Raw genomic sequence first — 20,467 nt, forward strand, 5'->3', positions numbered from 1 at the left:
ATCTAATTGACATTTGTAGAACAACAACATCAAAATAAACATTATTTTTAAGTGCACATAGAACACCAAATGGTTTTATTTGTAGTTGTAAAAAACTGGAACCAATCCAATTATCCATCAATAGATGAATGGATAAACAAATGGTGGCATATCAACAACAATGCTATACCACACAGCAGTAAAGATATTCAGCCTGGATGAATCTTAAAAACACTATGCTAAGTGAAAGAAGCTAGTCACAAAAGACTACATATATGATTTCATTTATATAAAATAACCAGCATAGACACATCCATAGACACAGATACTAGATTAGTGATTGTCAAAGAGGTGGGGCAGGGGAGTGGAAAGTGGCTGCTAATGGGGATGGGGTTTCTTTTGGGGGTGATAAAAATGGTCTGAAATTAAACTGTGATGCAGATTGCATATATTTGTAAATGTACTGAAAACCACTAAATTACACTTTCAATGGTGTATGGTATAGTGTGTTAATTGTAATCTCAATAAAGGCATTAAAAATGTTAATTACATGAATTTTCATTGAAATTTATAAACTCTACTTAGAAGCTTTTTAAATATAATTCTTTATTTGTATATTTTCAATAGCCAACCATTGAACAAAATGGATATAATAGTCCCTATTTGACAGACACAAAGAAATAATGTATTACTGTTGCCATATCTACCAGCAAGTCTGGAGCAGAAGTATTTGAAAGCCTAAATTGATGTACTTCAACCCGTGCAGGAGAGCAGTTCATTTCATCCACACTCAAATGTACAGTTTGACTTGTGGTTCCACCAGTGCTTCAATGCCACACTTCCTTGAAATATACTTTTTCACAAATTCTACCCTACCAGCTGGCAAACTTAGAAATTCTTCCCATACTGTGTCCTGCTGACAGGTGTAAAATAATCAAATATCAAATGATGCTTGGAGTGCATGGGAGGTGATCGTAGGGTTCATTTAAGTATACTTGAATTGACCAATTAATGAGGCAAAGTTAATATCACGTGCCCTATCAATTAAATGTTCATTCCAGTTTCCTAGATTGTGCTATGGAACAGAAATTCTGAAACCTCAACTCCAGATGGGTGGTCTGGAGATAGAACCAGCTGTGCAGAGAAAATGACAGGATGCTCCCCCCCCGCCCCCCCGTCCCTCAAAAAAAACAAAAAAAAGTCTAAGTAGATAAGCCTGTGATGGCAAAAGTTACAGAATTAGGTCAATAAAATGTCAGCATTTCAGTAGAGAAAAAGTACAAATTAGGAGCTTAGAAATAACTTAACTTGATTAAATTAGGAGACTACAGGATAAGAAGACCACACACAGCAAGTAAAAAATAAACCCAGATCTAATTATTGTTCTTTCAAATTATTTAGAGAATCATTATAATTGGAAACAAAAATTCCATACTGACAGAGGTGACAGGATTCTTCAGGAACTGCCACCCTAATGCAAAACCACAAAGTTAAATAGAGCTTCTATTTATCATCACGCTTAAAGACTATTATGGAGGCCAAAACTCATGACTTAAGAGAAATGAAGAACAAAACAAGCAAAAGGAGTACATGACGCCAGTCACTTTATCTAAAGTGAACAGAGAATACAAAACAGAGTGTTTGCCCCAGAGCCATGCAAATGTTAGCCATTCATAAATGGTGCTGACACTACTTTTCCAAGTATTTTATTCTTAGTATAGGCACCTAGTAAAAACTGTGACATTTTCCTGTTTCAAGTGGGGGGGCGAAGTTCTGAATATTTTTAAATACCTGGATTATGTCTATTTCCGAATCGACTTCCTTTGCTTTCTTTACACAAATATTAGAATCAAGAAATATATTTATGTGTAGGGAAGAAGAAAAGAAAAGTTTAGAATTTCCTCCTTGGATATAAACAAAAAGAAAATCCTTCTCCTTGGCTTACAGAGCCAAGGGGAACAATAAACGGATTGTCATATTTGGGGGGAAAAAAAAAGTAACTAATGTTCCTGAACTTGAGAAAACCTGCAAGGGTAGGCTCCCATGAATTCACTGTTGTCTAAACATGGACCTGGACCAAGGGCTTGCTCTGTCACTGGGTACACAGACAACTACCAGTTTCAAGGGGAAAAAAAAAAAGTCTTATTTAAAACTACGTTACTATATGTTATAATCAAGGAGCACATAGCCCAGGCCTAATGTGTTTTTAAAATGCTTTGATTAGTTCATTTTCCAAACACTCCTCCTACTCCATGAGGTATCATTTAGAGTCTACCCATGATATAAAGCTGCAAACAGTTGATCAACAGTATGTAAGTATCCCTTATAAATAAACGATCTTGCTAGGAGAGATGCAGCAAGTGGTCCAGCCATGTGGTCATGCAAGGGTCAGGGTGGGGAACCGTCCTTCTACTGCCTCTGCAGCCGCTTCGGATTTCCTTTGCTCTTGCACATGTCCTCCCCAGCCTCCTCCTTGGCCACACTCCCTAGGACCCTCCATCTCTCCCCATTCCACTCTTGTCCCTGTTTTTCACATTACTCCATATTGTTCCAGAGCATGGTGTGCAGTAGCAGGACATGTGGTGATGACAGAAGACTTTCTCCTTCTTCCCCATCTCCCTCGAGTCTCCACACCTCATCATTACCATTTCAACAACCCAGCACAGTTCCCTTAAGCAACACAGTATTAGGAATTAGGAAGGGTCTGAGATGTTACCCTGCCTCTAAACTAACAAGTTTGTCTGTGACAGTTTCATGGATACCAGCAAAAGACACAAGATTCCTGAAATCAAGAAAAAGATAGTCTGTTGTTCACAGCAATCACTGTAGCCAGAGAATTGGTATCTGTGCTTGTTCTCCAAACCCAAATACCCACAAGAAATGTAAAGAGATCCAGATGATGCCTGCCTGGAAAGAGAGCGAGATCAAGAAAAAAAAAGAGAAAAACGGAAAGGAAAGGAAAGAAATAGAGTCATTAAAAAGCTTGACCGAGAAAACCAGTAAGTTAAGTGTTTTGTTTGAGAATTTACAAATGAAGAATTTAGGACTTTCTTCTCTCTCTTCTTTGTCCTAAAGCCCTTTGGAGCCTCACCCCATCTTCCCAACTTCATCACACTGAAGTCCCTGCTTTGAAACTAGCCTAAGGGATTTCTGGGATTATAGACACCTCCTCTATTACCACTCGGAGAACGTGAAAAGAGGAGAAACCTTTGAAGCCATTAGCACAGATGCACCTGTAACAAGTATAATGGGGCCTTCACATTGGAAACCCAGATCATCTTTCCTCAGAAGCCTTGTGACAGCTGCTGATAATGTCTGATGGTGTTATTAACACAGTGTAACAATTCAGGAACATCCCAAGACCTTGAAAATCAGAGGTGTGGCCTACAAACACAACCACCACGTATGGTAACTTCTACAGGAAAATGTTTCCTAAAGGACTTCCTTGAAAGGTATAAAATGCAGCCATTTGTTGGTTAGACATTGCCTTTATATATGAATTATGTGAAGACATTTGCAGGCTGACTACTTTGGGAGCTTCTGGCAAAGACTTTTACAAGATTTTGAATAAACATATTCAATCATCGTATAACTATCTTCACTCTGGGGAAAACACAAAAAGGTAAGTATAATGTAACAAAACCCAACTACAAAGAGGAAAACCAGGTGTGATATTTGTAAATGTTCAATTGCTAATTAATATCCATTACTTCAATGGAACATGCTTTAAAAGAAAAAAAAAGAAAAAAAGACTGGAAATAACCTGATTCCCTTTCTTAAGGAACAAACCCTGAAAAACTTCTTTAAGAGTCCTGTCTAGTCTAAGTCTGTCTGTCTGCAAACAATCATCTGGGCAACAAGACCTATCAAATAGATACACGACAATCACAGAATTTTGCTAATTTTCTAGGAAGTAAAGAACAGTTGAAATGGCTTATAAACTTATAAGCACTTTGTATACTGGAGATCAGAAGTCACAAACAAAGACATAGAATCCCCACTGATCTAGGTCTAGATCCACCTATGAAAAGTAGACACGAGACCAATAGTTACATAGGAACCATAACTCAAGCAATTTATAAGAGTATAACTCTGTTTGCTTTCTGATGCTACTGAATGAACTGGGGTGCCGTGTATTAGGTTGGTGCAAAAGTACTTGCAGTTTTTGCAATTATTTCTAACCTGTTAAACCGCAATTACTTTTGCACCAAACTAACAGATAAGTAAGCCAAAAAGCTCCATAATACATCTTTCTTTTTCCTCCACCACTCTTGGTTAGTTGTTTTATTCCCTGGGTGTGACTAAATTAGAACCTTCTCACTTGGAGGGAATTCTGAGTGAACATAAATAGTTTTCTGACCTGTATGAGATTATGCCTGGAGTTGAAAACCTTATACCTTAGAGTAAAGTTACTATTTACTTGTCCATGAATAAGTAGTTGCAAATGACTACATTCAAAAAGGGAATTTGTGATGTTGTCTACCTAGTCCGGAAATCAATTGTGAGCTGTCAGAAGCTGAAGAGAGAGAAAAGAATAAGTATTTCACGTTATAAAGGGTACTAAAAGCAACAGTTACAGAATACGGAAAAAATTGATTAGTATAATTAAATTGTTTATTGTAGAACGTTACTGACAAATGTCAATAAATCCATGTTCTTATGGTAACCCCATAAACAATTTGATTTATTATTGATTTATGACTTTTTCTGTTTTATAACTGATTTCTTAATAGATTGCCTTTTTGGGCCTAAAGAATTCTGAAGGGAGGGTTGAATATAATACTGGTAAGGCTGAATAAAAGCAAAGCAAATGGCAAATATTAGATAGGTTATTTTGCTAGAATACCCAAAAAATATTGCAGCGACCTAATTTCTGTCTGAGAAAGGAAACTTCGTATGGTCAAACTCAACCTGGAACAGGCTCTCACCTTTGCTACCTCCGCCATCACAGGAAGGAAAGAAGAGAATATGCCAGGAAGAGGGGCAGCCTCCAGGCAAGTGTAAGTATGACCATCTTGAAGGAAAAGCAAATTACTTTAAAATAAAGTTAATGATGACTCTGTAACTAGCAAAGGGTTGAACTCTGATGAATGGAGATAACACCTTTGAAATGATCTCTAAATGCCCTGATACAAGCAAAAGAAGGGGCAAGCTTCGATAATGGTGCTGACCACAAACAGAGGAGATAATGAGAAATGGGGAGCTAGTTCTCTGAGCCACTACCAGCAAAAGGAGAGAAGTCCCTGGAGAGGATCCATGGAGCTCGGCCACAGGACTGCAGCGTACAGCAGCTATACTAAATGACAACATAATTATACTTTGGGACCTGGGTCTTAAAATGTATAGCATTCCCATCCCATAGAATGCATTTTTGTCTACCAATCCTTCGTTGTTTCCCTAAAGTCTCAAATCATATATACTTTCTATATATTACAAATAATTGCTCAGAACAAGTATACCTCACCTAACAAAATCACGTGATACGAGTCCACAGAACTCGTGCATTCTCTTTCTGAGAATGTCACCTTAGCAAAACTCTTTTGTATAGCATAATAGGAAATATTCTCCTACATGCACCAAGAAAGAGAATACATTTGGCATAGCCAGAACCTAAGTATTTTATAAGGAGGAGAAGTCTTAGGGCTGAGTATTTTTGTATATATGCCATTAGATCCCAACGTTTTTGTGTGATTCTCAAGAAACTTTGTTGAATCAGGAAATGTACCTATCAATAAAGAAGGCATGAATCCCTATGCAGAAGGTGTGCCACAGAGAAAAAAATTACAAATTAATTTATCAATAAGTTATCCTCCATAAGAACCCCCCCTTTTTTTTTTTTTTTTTTTTTGCTTAATACACTGAATCTAATCTCCCATCTGAACTCACTGGCAGGAAACTTAATTCTAGTTACTCCTGGGATTCTGCTCTTGGTGATTTGCTGATATCACAGAGTTCTACATAAGACCAAAGATCTGGAGGCCAGTTCTGAAAAGGGTTATCTATCCACTCTTCTTATCACTTAGTCAGTCGGGGTCTCCTTCTACTTGGCCCTTTAGATCTTGCAGCTCTATACCTCCAAGCCAAAGCTTTAGCACTAAAAGGTTTTGAAAAGCCTGAGAGGCTGTCTGGAGGCTAGCTAGATGCAGAAAGCCCTTACCCACAGGGGCACTGCCACCCCTCACACTCTATTTAAGAGACCACCACGTTTCGATCTCTCTCTAGTCTGAGGTGGAACATCTCCCCTCTATTGGTCGCCAAAAGCATTTATCCCTAACATCTTCACTTTAATAAATTTAAGTTGTTACAAAACCTAGGAAGAGTTGTCATATTTAGGCAGTGTTTGCTTTGAGGTCTATAAAAATCTGAGGCAAGAACAACACCTGAGTCCTCAAAAAGAACCTAGGTGTCGTATAGCCTTGGGGAACAGGTGAGGAGAGGGTTTATGGAAGCTGTGCCACAGTGAGAAAATATAGGAAGGACAGGCAGATTAATTTATCAATAAATTACCCCCCCACATTAAATCCTGCTCTGCCCCTGATCATGTGATCTGGAATAAGGCATTGACCTAATCTACTTTTCCATTTTCCTGTTTGTAATAAGTGGGAATCAAAATTTGTGTCCCTCCTTTGGATATAATCTCTTTTGTTTGTCAGTTTTATTTACTCTGGCTTCCTTATTTAAAAGTTACATATTTTTACAACATCAAGTAAGAGGTCAAATGTTGTATGCAGAGATGATGAAGGACTACTGACTTTACATTGCCATTATGGTTCTGATTGTTAATCACTGAATATTTACTATAAACTAGTCACTGTGTCACCTATGTGCATTTCCTCATCAGGACAGCCATGGTGCTGGCCCTCAGGGCATTTATTGTTCTCAAAGTTGCCCCTCCCAATCCACCAATCCACCTCCAACACATCCATGAAGAAGAAAGGAAGAATTAGGAATGATCACTGTGAGTCTGCCTGAAGAGAGATGATCTAACATCTCAATATGAACAACAAAAATGAGAAATGAAGTTAAGGCAGGTTTTAAATATATAAAAATATGGTTAAAGTTGGATGAACTTATAGCATTTTGTAAATAGAAGACTACTTATTAAAGGAAATATGTATTTAAAAACTAGAAAAACATTTTAAACAACTCAACATAAAATAAATACATATATTAGGAAATATTAAGGTGGTTTTCATCACAAGAAAAAAATTTGTAACTACATATGGTGATGGATGTTAACTAGATTTATCGTGATCATTTTGCAATATATACAAATATCAAATCATGATGTTGTACATCTGAAACTAATATGTTATATGCCAATTATATCTCAATAAAAAAAGAAAAGAAAAATTAAGGTGAAAGTTGAAAAATAACGTGATGCTTGATGTTTATGACAAAATGCATAAAGTTGACATTCTGGCAACTAAAAAAATCTGCTCATAATCTTCTAAAAGTAAAATACAGGACAGATTCTAAACACAGGGTGTGGGAAGAGACTCAAAAACACTTAATCAAAAATGGTTAGTGGTATGAGACTTCTGAAAGCAATTAAGAGAGGAAATTGGGAGATCAAAGATTGAAGGGAAAAGTGTGATGATGGTATGAATGCAAAGGTGGTCCCACATATGGAGAGAGGGTGAGATGTCAACATGGGGTAGGAAGGAACAGAAAGATTAAAAGTCAGACAATTACTGCCCTGGGAGTTCACGTTCCATGGCCCAGCTGCAATAGCAAACATCAGAAATAAGATAGGACCAAAGAACCAGCAATAATTTTAATTCGAGTTAGTGGAGGGATAGAATTAAAAAGATGACTATTTCTACAGATGGAAAGTGGAAGAAAAATTAGAGCATAAGAAAAAAGAAGCTCATAAATTAAAACTTGATAAAATAAATTCTTTGTTAGTTCAAACATGTTTAGTTGTGTCTACATTGTAAGTTTCTACATGTTCTTATCATAAAATAAAAGTATAATCTTTAAGGAGGTTAAAACAAAGTTAAGTGAAATAATGTGTATTTTGTATATTTTTTTGTTTAAATTACATAATTTTACATAAAATACCTCCACAATCTTCTAAAACTTTGGCTTGGAAAGAATTACACATACAACAGCACTTGACATTACCAAGAAATAAAGGATATAAATAATTATGTAAATTTATTGTGTAATTAACTTCAAATTAAGTTAAACTCCTTCAGAAAATGATTTTTCTTATAATTCTGCAATATTTTAGGATAGAATATCATTTTAAAATAACTACTTAAATGTAATATTATGATTTTTAAATATTTAAAGTATTATAAAATATTTGATCCAAGAATAGTCTATCCAAGAATAAAGCCAAACCATGAAAATATATATTGTTTCCATTTATCTGTAACGTGGTACACTTTATAACTCTATTCTGCTTTTTAGACAATAATTTAAGAGATTTAAAAGATGTTAAAGTCAGGAAACTGTCATTTCTTATGATTAGTTGCCATCATTTATTATCAATAAACTCTCACAACTCAATGTAGCAACCAAACTGGTATTTGTCCCACCAAAAGACATTCAGACTCTATGGAAGTTTTGAGTCTTTTTGAAATAATAGGACTAGAATAGACTATGAGCCATTTTCCACAAATACAACAGTAGCAATCCCTTCATTCTTTTAAGAGCACATTATAAAAATTCAGAAAAAAGAAAATTCCAGGAACCCTAGTGGGTGAGAGAGGACAATCTCTAGAGAAATAGTTCTCAGCTCCATTTTACTACTTGTTTCCCATCCAAAAAAGAGTTTGTGTAAATCTAATAGGTTCATGAGTAACCTATTTTGAGTAACTTTTATGTTACTGTTTAAAATAACTCTTCTTTCAAGGCAAGAATAAAGAAGAGCTTTGGACTCAAGGGTGTCAAAAGAAGGCAACTAATGACAAATGAATAGGGTAGTGACTGCTGAACAGTGAGAATGTGAAATAAGAGGAATTCTGAAATACAGAATCATTTTATAGTGAATATTTTGTAAGATTATTCAAACATATGCTTAAAAAGGGATGAGTAATGTAGGGTCACATTTTCATTTCTTAAGCAGTTATGTTACTGATTTGAAACTTTCAAACAGAACCATGTTCAGAATTATGGATTTCAACTGGATCGGTGTTAAAATTGTTAAGTATCTCTGAAAATTTTAAACACACTTCAAATGATTTAAATAATTAGCTTCCACTATAAAATGAGCCCAAGTATTAAATATGTGCCTTAACACTACGTATGGGCCCAAACTCTGATTTAATCTAATGAACTCAAGTCACACACACACACACACACACACACACACAATCTTGGTTATTCTTCCTCCCATTATGTGTTTAAACACAGAGGAGAAATTTGTGGGGCTTCTGATATCCATCCTAAGGCACATTCTATAGATAAACAGAAGACTTTGTTCACTGGATCTTTTCATTCAGAGCCTTTCATGAGCTGTGAATTCCCTCTAAAAGCACCTATCAGCATGAATAAACTGATAAAAGCAAATGTGTGAAATGCCTTTCACTTAACTAACAGGCATGACTCCAAATTCTAGATCTCCCACTGCTTTCATCTGAAACCCTAACCCATGATGATAGTAAACATGATTTGATGGAAGGTCCTTCACTAATGTTACAAGATCTTTGGCCCATACTGAAGAAATAGTTAATGGAAAGCTTTGTCAGACATAATCCATTCCTGTACAGTCTTTCAGATTATCTCTTGTCACTGTAGTCTTCCATTTTGTACAAAAAGTCACATTAATAAATCCATTCAGCCTTCCCAGAACATTCATTCATTCATCTGTTCATTCAGCAGCTTGCACCCTGGGGATAAGGAGGTGACAAGTTATTCCCCATGCCCTCAAAGTCCAGTAAAGACGTCATGCCTGTGTCCAGGCTTATAAAAATACATGGAAAAAAATGACAGAACTGTGGAGGGCTGTGGGCAAGTTCACAATAGTGGGAAATCTCAATTACTGATAGGTCAAGAGGACAAAAAATATTAGTAAAGACACAGAACACTTATAAAGAATTAAAATCTTGATGATTGAACATACCCAGAACCTGGCACAAACGGAATACGCACTTCATTCATGCACACATAGAATATTTTTAATTGCCAGGTGCTACTTCATAAGAAGACCTCAATTTCAAAGTATTTAAATCACAAAGAAAAATAAGATAATAATAGTAATGAAAGGTAAATTAAAAATCCCCATATATTTGGAAAATCTAAGATACTTCTAAATAATTGATAAAAGAAAACACAATGGAAATTTAAAAATACTTAAAAACAATAATGAAAATATATTTTAACACTTGAGTTCAGCAAAATGGTATTTCAAAGAATAATAGATCATTAAACTTTTACAACAGAAAAGAAATGAAGGGATCAATATCTTAAATTAGCAACAGCGTAACAAAATCAGCCCAAACAATTTTTTAAAAGGACATAATTCAGAAATAAATAAAATAGAAACAAATGTACAATACAAGAATTGACAAAACCAAAAATTAGCCCGAGAAAACTAATAATAAAACAATCTTGTGAAAATGGTAACTATAAATATAAAGAAGGCAGAAATACTCCATACCATGAATGAAAAGGGAGATACAATCACAGATAAAGAGACTAAATGCATAAGAGAATATTATGAATAATCTATATCAGTACACTGGAAAATAGACTAAATGGACAAGTTATTAGAAAAACACAATTTTTAAAAAACAGATTCAAGAAAAATAACCTAAAGAGTTCTAACCTATTTTAAAAACTTGCATAAATAGTTTAATACCTTTCCACAAGAAAAATATTTGGCCCAAATGTTTTTGGATGGGCTTTTCCATATCACTCCACTTTTATATAAACTCTTCCAGAAAACAGAGAATGAGGAATCACCCTCCAACTCCTGCCTGAAGCTTGCATAACCGTGACCCCAATGCAGACAGGACAGAGCATGGCAAGTTCAGAATAATCTCACTCCTGAATTTAGAAAAAAAATTCCTAGTACATGTATTAGCAAACCAAATTGAGCCATGAAATTTAAAAGAAAAAAAAAAAAAAAAAAAGGCCAAGTTGGTTTTATACTGGGAAGCAAAGGAGGAAGAGTTAAATAAGGAAAAGTTATAAATATAATTGACTGCATTAAAAGATCAAAGTAAAAAACTGCACAATGGATGCAGATAAAATATTTGATAAAATAACGCCATTCTTGATATAAAAATCTTAAAGTAACAGGGATTCCTTAACATGTTAAAGACACCAACACAAAACCTACAGTACAGCAAACGTCGCCCCTGACGCTGAACACTTTGAAGTATTCCCTTTAAAATTGACCTCTAATAAAATTAATACTTCTCTGTACATTAGAAGTTACAAGAAAGAATATGGAAGGCAGAAAATAAACTGAGAGATGGTTTGCAACACATATAACCAAAAAAATATTAGTTTCTGTAATGTATAGGAGAATCCAAGATATCGCTAAGAAAACGACAAACCTACAGAAATCTTATAGCAATGGATAGTAGAAACACCCATCCATGCAAATAGCCACGAAACATATGAAAACATTTTCCACCTCATGAGTAATCAGTGAAACGGAAATTCAGACAAGGTACTATTTTATACCCCTTAGATTGTAAAAATTATGAGTTATTAAATTTTGTAGTGTAGGGACCAATGGAAACACTAAGGCAGTGTTGGTGGAAGTGAAATTTAGTACAGCCACTTTGGAACACAATTTGATATTAACTTTTAACACTTACTTATCCTACAACCCACCAACTTTTTAGAGAGGAGGGGGGCAGGGCCAGAGAAGGCAGAAGTGAGGGGAAACCGTGTACATGTATATGAGGATACAAGCACACAAATCTTTATACTCGTTTATGATAGCAAAGAAAAAAAAAGTGGAAACCACCTAAATGTTTATCAACAACACAGTGGATAAACTGAAGTAGAGTCTCAGAATATGAAGCGTTACAAAATAAAAAGTAAAAATAGGAGTTCTTTATTTACCATAATGTCTCTTCTAGAAGTTCTAGTGCTGACTTATAGATGCAGGGCCACAGGGATGCTCGGCAGGAAACCCTGAGCCTCACAAATCAAAGAGTGGGCGTAAGACCAACATGATGGGGTCAGCTAGGAACCATAAAAACGTGAAACTTCTGGCCCCATCTCAGACCTACTCGTTCATATTCTATATTTTAACAAGTTTTATATGGACATTAAAATTGAAAAGCACTGCCTTGCAGTAAGTAGCTGTATCCATTATTCAAGACAGCATCCAGTTAGACCCTCTATTGCATCCAAGTATTTTATTTAGCAATTCTAGTGAAGGGAACCAAAATTTGCCACCCAAAGCAGCCTTTGGGGATATTGATTATTAGCTCTTTATCAAGAAGTAAAACTCAGAAAGAACCTTCGCCCGCCCCCCCATCCCCTTTCCTGCCCAAGGGATTCAGATAGAAAAACCTGCTTGGGGAAGGAAATCTTAGATTTCCTAATGGGTCTGTTAACTAGATACCCTCTGTATCCATTGTTTCTGAGTTGCCTAGCAAGAATTTTCCTGTCATGTGTATCTACTCTTCCTCATTGCCCATTCTCACTTCTGAAATCTAATATCCCACCCCACCCCCTTCTTTGTCCAAAAATGTCATATATACCCATTGTTGCCTCGCTGTCTTTGGACATGCGTATATGAACTCCCCATGTGCATGTATTAGAATATTTATTTTCTCTTGTTAATCTGTCTCTGTTAATGTGATTATTAGCCCAACTAGAAGAACTTAGAAGGTGGGGGGAAAAGTATTAATTTTTTTATCGCCCACAGTAGAATTATTCAATCAAACATGCTTGAATGTATAAAACATTTCTTGAGTTGCCACTCTGTGCCTGGCAGCTTATTAACTGCTAGGAATACAAATAAAATACTCTTAGTACTCTTGGGCCTTTCTCGCAAAGAGTTCACAGCTCTCAAGATAGATAGATAGATAGATAGATAGATAGATAGATAGATAGATAGATAGATAGATGATAGATAGATAGATAGATAGATAGATAGATAGATAGATAGATAGATAGATAGATAGATAGATAGATACACACACACTGGCACAAGTTTTATAACACTGCATGGCCAAATTGAGTTGGCTACTTTGCCTAAAGTCATAGTAATATTACATAATATTCATATAATTATGTTCACATATCCATTTTATTCTCATCTTCTGTCTTAATGTATCTTTACGATGGGTAGTGACCCTGGCTTCTTCTACGGACACAAAATATATGCTTTTACTAATTTTCTGTGTCACATGACATTAAAGAAACGTAAGAGCTTAGGCAATAACCTAAATGCTGGTTATCTTTTGCACTTCAGCTTGGAATAAAGAGGACAATTTTCCACTATATCCACTGGGCTGTCCTGATCCGTTTGGCCTTTGAGTGGATTTCAGGATGACTAGCTCAGACACAAATTCAGGCAAATTTTGAAAGGGGCCAGAAATAGTATAAATTCTACTATGACTATATAATGCCTCTTTCCCAATCCTGGAATAAAATTCATATTATACCATATTTGAATATACACTACTCTTAAAACTTGTGTACTGTTTACACTCTATGTAGAAACACGTTGGCTGCAACGGTGACAAATCCTGATGGTTACCAGTGTCTTACCTTAGCCAGATCCCATGAGTGCTGTGGCTACCGCTGACTTGCATGGAGCATAGCTCTCTTGGTAAGGTCTTGAACCCCCTCCAAAACGCAAATATACCTCAATTTACACAAGAGTTACATCCCTAGAAAATCCACTATTTAAATTTAAGCCACATCAAAAATGCAAGATGTAAAACAGAGTTAAGCTCTAGGCTCAGATAATTTTAAGCAGTTCCAAAAAAAAACAAGAAACAAAACAAAACAAAACAAAAAACACCTGAAAGATTATCTGATAAGACATTAGAAGTCTGTGTACAGCTAGGGATATTTTTTGTTATATAATAACAGGGATCTGACCTTTTCAAAGATCTAATATCCTTGGCCTCTCTCCAGTAATCCTCTTGGTCCCCAGTTTCTTGTGATGACAAACAAACAAACAAAAAATGCCCCCACAATTTTCCCTAGAAGAGAAATCCTCCAGGAGGCAGTCCTGCCCCAGAGACCACAGCTTGTGTAAACCAGCTTCCTGGGGAAGTCCCAACTTTGACCCCACACTGCCTTTGGAAAGAAGCCCAATGTCCCTGTGCCTGGAATGTTGTAAGTGGACATTTACTTCCATCTCTTTTGTATTTTCTTTCTCCAAATACACTGGTGTGTTCTTATCAGCTATATGCAAGGGGTGGTTATTAAATATTCTGAAATTTTGAGAGACAATTGAAGCCATGTTAATGGTTTAAATTGACCATGGTAGGAATATTTATACAAGAGAAATTGGCAAATGCTACAACTCAGGGCTCATTTTGAAGGAAGGAAGGCCAGTTGGTAAATATTTAACAGCACATCTCTCCTTTTCTATGAAGGACCTTTGGCAGCTTTCTCCAATTCTCAATTTTGCGTATTCAAGTTCCCTGTGTTGCAGCACATCCATTTACTCTCTTCTGACTACTAATGCTGAGTGATATCACTCCCAAACGATCCATGCTACTTTTTCAATACATTATGTCAGAAGGCACCACATACTTGACATTCATGATTGAATAATTCACTCTTACTTTCAAGGAACCAAAATTGCCTGTTTTTTCACTTTCTCTATAGGACACTGATTAAAATCTATCTGTAACAAAACACACCCCCCACACACAAACACACACAGGGCTCCAGTCATATGCAAAATGAGCCTTTGAAAAATTAAGAGGTGATGAAGAGTTTTGGCAAATGTAGAACTTTAAAGAACAAGGGGTGCTGGTGGAATAAAATGGAAGTCTTGGATAAGTTTTCCTCCGTGTTCAGCCCCTGCAGCTTGGGTTCCAGGCCCCTGTGGTTGTCAGGGTGAGGTCACATGCTGATGTTGCAGCTTAGGGCTACAATGGGACTTTGAACCCACAGAGCTAGTATGATCAAGGCTGTAAGTTTGGCTCAGAGACATTGAGGAAACTCTCCTTGGGCCTTTGCCCAGAAAACAGCTCCCTGAGAAGGGGGAGCCTAGGACACACCTGCCCCTTACCTTGGACATTGGAATTGCCAGGATTGGGGGTGGCATTCAGGCACCTCCCAGGGGGCAGTAACATGGACGCAGTAACATGGGCAATGAGAGAGGGAGCAGGAGAAGGAGGAGGATAGGGTAGCTACCACATATGGACCACATTTACCAGACTGTCTGTGGGCATCTCCTTGAAGATATATTCGGGGGCTTCCAGAAATAACAAAGAATGAGGTGAAAAAAAGAAGAAAAAACTAAGTGAAACCTATTAATTCAGCAGACATTTTTTGGGTTCCCCTTCAACTTACAAAACCCATTACTAGGACTATTTTGATATCTAGCTCTGACTTTGTAAGTTACTATGAAACTAGAGTTTCCCTAACTTTAACGTATGTAACTGTCTCTTGGGGTACTTAATTAAAATGCAAATTCCCAAGCCCTAACCCCAAGATTATCATGCTTAGGGCAGGGTGGGGCCTGCAAGCTGCATTTTTAACAAACCCCACTCTAGTGTCAATAGTTTTAAACATGTTCGGTAACTTTCAGCTTTTATATCTGGGAAAAAGAAAAGTTGTTTCTATTGATGAAGAACTTTACCTTCACATGATCTATTCATGTGTATACATTAATTCTAGCAAAAACAGAATTTATACACTCCCCAATTACTTTTTTCAAGTAGGTCTAAAGAATCTGCTTGAAGAATATCCTTTTAGACTTATTAAATCAGATTTTAAGGCTTTAAAATTTTGCAAAGAAAAATATCACACCACAGAAAGAGAACCAGCACACATTCAATCAATAAAATGCTACAAATTATTTTTATTTGTAATCAGTAAACCAACAGATCCATTATATATAATAAGGAATATAATGAGCTAAATTCTTCACCATTTTAAAGAGCATATTAATTCAGGTAGAATAAAATGTGACAGATAATGTAAACATGGGTTCCTACTCTGCATTCCTTTTTCTGCACCAAAAACTCACAAACATGACCTTCAAATTCTGTCAACATGACAGCAACATAATTCAATGAAAATGTCAAAAAATGTTTTATTATTTTAGCCTGGAATTAAACAACAGTTTATTTATCTAGTCATTCATTCATTTACTCACTGAATAGATCAGTTCTGACATTGTTTCAAAACAGTAATGGCCTAGTAACAAAGCATTGTGTTCACTATTGAAATTACAAAATAGAAAAAAATATACCAATGTCACATAAGTTTATTTGCCTTGCAGTAAAACAAAAACAAAATAAAACGAAACAAAATAAAAATAAAAAAACAAAGATTGCCAGTATTAAATTTCTGAGATCATGATTCTCAATTCCACTTTTTTTAATTCTCCAAATCTAGTTATTTGCAAGAAGAGCATAAGATTTTTTTCAACTTTATTTGAGGCAGGGAATTTATTTATTTCAGTGTATGAAAGTCCTTGATCAAATGGATAATTCAATAAAAGGAATGTGATAGATGGTAGAGTGACTTCAAAGGGTGAGGGTGAGGGGCTTGCCCCAACTGAAATGTCAGTAGGTTACTAGGCCATTAGATGATTACCAAGGGTATAAATTTAAGTGACATTTTATGTCATTTATGGCTATAATTTCAATATTCATAATATATTGCTTTACATTGTAGTGCCAAAATTCCATTGCAGAGTTCTACTAGAATCATACTTTGTGACACCTAAAAAAAAAAAAAAAAAAATAGACTATGCAAGAGATGTCTAACATTTGAAAGCGTATATTGAAAATAGTTGTAATTAACCAAAATGGTCAATCTGTCCATTTTTGTGATTATTGACTAGCTTCTTAAACAGTATTATAAATCATGTAAATAGATTTATTCATCTAAACACTAATTTTTTTTCCTTTCTAAATCAAAGAATAATGAGGATTTAAGTATTCTCCAACAACACCTTAACTCATGTGTTTTTCAAAGGATGATGCATACAAAATACAAATTACACACCACTATTAAAGATTTTTTTACAAAAAAAATCCCTTGTAAGTGTAAGTAGCACATCATAAGAAGCATTTAATATTTTCATATATTATTTTCCCTTTATGTAATATAGATGGTGAAAAAATGTACAAACAGCAGAAAAGCAAAGAGAAAAATTAACAAATTAAGAGAGAGATAGCCTGACAGGCTTCGAATTAACAACAACAAAACATTTTCCTAGCATAGTATAGTAGACCCATGTGGTATTTTCTTTATTCGGGGAGGGGGTGGGGAGTAACAGCATTTTCTCAGAGGCATATTATTAAAAACAGTTTGCACAAAATTAACCTGACCATAATATAGGAGGTTTTCTCTCTACATGTGAATTTATTACTTTGCTAAAAGTCTCGTAGGTGGTGGTCTTTTAAGAAAAATAAATATTACACTTGCAAAGAAACACTGTACAATTATAGTGCACTAAGAATATCCAAAGGTGGAGGACTGTGATCCCAACTCCCTACGTGCCGCTGTTGAGTGGAGGGGAGAGAGATGCAAACACTACTAGTAATGATACAGGCAGACAACAGAAGGCACTTCAGTAGAAACAGAGATAGTATTTCTGGGAATAATTCTGCCTTCTGGCATCAGAACCATTGTATTTGAATGAGTTATAAAAGGGAAAGGGGGATTTCACCAGGTGATGATGTATAAAGACGACTTTGTAATCAAAGAAAACAAGATGAGAAAAGGCATAGAGAGGTCCAGCAAAATGGGTTGATGTGGATGTTAGGATGTAAAGGTATAAATGATGAGAAGAGGGATCTCAGAATCCGTGATGGCAATAGGTGATAGAAATCCTTCAAGCTTCATTTAGAGGTTTGAAATTTATTCTGTAGGTTATTACTAGGCACTGTGTATGAGACAATGATGAGTTTTATGGAGAAAATGCAGTGAATGAGATCTATTTCCTGGGATGAAGCAAGGATTGGGCCAAGAGTTAGGATGAGGTTCAGGGTGGGAGGGGGTGATATGAAACGGTCAAGGATGTCATAAGAATCAGGTAGAGCTCAGGGTGACATCAGGGTGTCTGTTGAAAGCTATCCTTGATAATAAAAGGAAGGAAGGAAGGAAGGAAGGAAGGAAGGAAGGAAGGAAGGAAGGAAGGAAGGAAAAAGGAAGGAAGGAAAGAAGGAAGTAAAGAAGGAAGTTTGATGTTTTCGTATTCAACAAGTCCTCATGCCAAAATAATGACATTAAATGGGATTTTTCAAATTATCAGTGCTACGATGACTACTTTAATTTGTACACATTTAAAAGAAAACAAGCCTTGCCAAAAAGAAAAGAATAAACTGAAATGAGTTCACCAAAGGTAATGAAACCCAATAAGAAGTGTGGTACAGAGAAGGGGAGGAGACTCTAGTACCTTTTGCAGGTAGTGTTGTTCCACTTAGTGACTGATGGTAAATGTGAGAGGAGAATGAGGGGCAAAAGGTGACTCCGAGGTTAACAGCTTGGTGAGCAGGTACATAGGTGTTCATGTAACAGAAACCCAATTCCAACTAACCAGCTTAACCAAGAGATTATATATAGATAAGCTCTATAAACATTAGCACATTTCCAGAAGACCTGTCACATTTCCCCAGAGACCAGAGCTCAGTCCCATAACTTACAGTGCCGCCACCTATGCAGAACAGGTGTGTCTTCCATTCTCCTCCGGATGAGGCTACAAGTCCTTGACATCATCTGCAGGACGCTGATGGTCTTGCCCTCACACCTCTCTAGCCTCACCACCCTGTCCCTTTCTCGCAACTCCAGCATTATTCATCTTCTGTCAGTTTTTTCAAAAATTCTTGGCTGATTTTTCTGCCATAAACTCACCAGCATCACCTACCCTCAAACATTTAACCTTGTTACCTGTGAATATGAACTTGCTCTTTAGTTCCTGTTCTGACAATCTCTTAGATAATCCTTCCTGGACCCCCCTGCCAGGTTCCTTGAAAATACGTTTTCATAAAACTTCATTCCTCTCCTGAAAAGCACCTTCTGCAGTTTGTGACTATACATTCAACAGTGATATATTTATTAGCATCGACTAAACCTCACAAAACTGGGGCTGTGTCTTTCTAGCTGTCCAGTTTATCCCCAAGCATCTAATATGTGGTAGATACTTGATAAACCTTTTGAGCAAATAGTGAATGACTGAAAAAAATCAATATTATGGAACATGTCTCCTATTAACATGAGTTTAGCCTTGCAATGTGGGGGAAAAACTCACCCCCTACCAACTTCCCTCAACCATTGTTAGACTAAGCATTAGCTTCTTCTTGTCTTGACAGAGGCTTGGCTGTGTTACAAGAGACACTTTGGGAGCTGTCACTAGTTGCTGTCTTTGCCATCCAGAAGGAATAGTGCCAACCTCAGGATGCCAGCTCTGATTAAATTCTTTTGATTCTGGGCTTCCCTCTGATAAAAGAGGAAAGGGGTTTGCTGGTTCATCCTACCACTGTGGAAAGTAAAAATAAATACAGTTTTCATTTATTAGAGACCACATCTACCAACTAGCACTTAGAACTCCGAGGGACTGTCTCATTATAACAGCGCAGTTTCAACAGAATCCATCACTCTTTCCTTACTTCATTTGGCTCCTACCATGACCACACAGCTTTTCAAAACTCCGACATTCTGGTTTCCAAAACTCACTTGGAACTCCATCAGATCCCTCCCCTCCCAGTGGTTCCAACTCTCAGTTTGAGAATTAAGGCATGAAACACATGGAAATACAATGTTCCAATCCATCTAATTAATGCATTAAGCCCCTCATTTGCATAGTACAAATTTCCCTTTATGCTTTCAGTTGCTTGGCAATTGCTTGCCTCAAGAAAATATATTAGCAGTTAAAACGCAGCTTAACAATAAGAAAAATAACAAAGACATCAGCCCTATTTCAAAAAGCATATTGTAGAAAGGAAAGGGAAAATCCATCATGCAAAGGGATTTCAAATCATAAAGTAGCTGAATCACCCAATTTTGAAAAATAACTTAACCATAGTAAGTAAAGTAACATATATTACTCTGGCAGGCAAGAGGGACGTCAATTAAAGTCTGTAGAGCAGATGCAACGAGCAAAGCTGTGCAGCGTCTCTCCAGACATGTCTTTATTACAAAAGGGCACAGCGAGAAGGAAAGGCCCTTCTAACTTTACAGGGCAGGAATGAGGACAAACAGATCTGACTCCAGAGTTACAGTGTCCTAAGAGTGGCAATTGCATGGAAACCAAAATGCTCCCAAATAGGGGTAAGATTTTGAACCAAACTTATAACAATGAACCAACAGAACACTATAAACCATACTAAATCATTGGAAAGAGGCAGATGGAGGGACAACTTTGATC

Source organism: Rhinolophus sinicus, linkage group LG04, assembly GCF_036562045.2.
Source record: "Rhinolophus sinicus isolate RSC01 linkage group LG04, ASM3656204v1, whole genome shotgun sequence".
Lineage (NCBI taxonomy): Eukaryota > Metazoa > Chordata > Mammalia > Chiroptera > Rhinolophidae > Rhinolophus > Rhinolophus sinicus.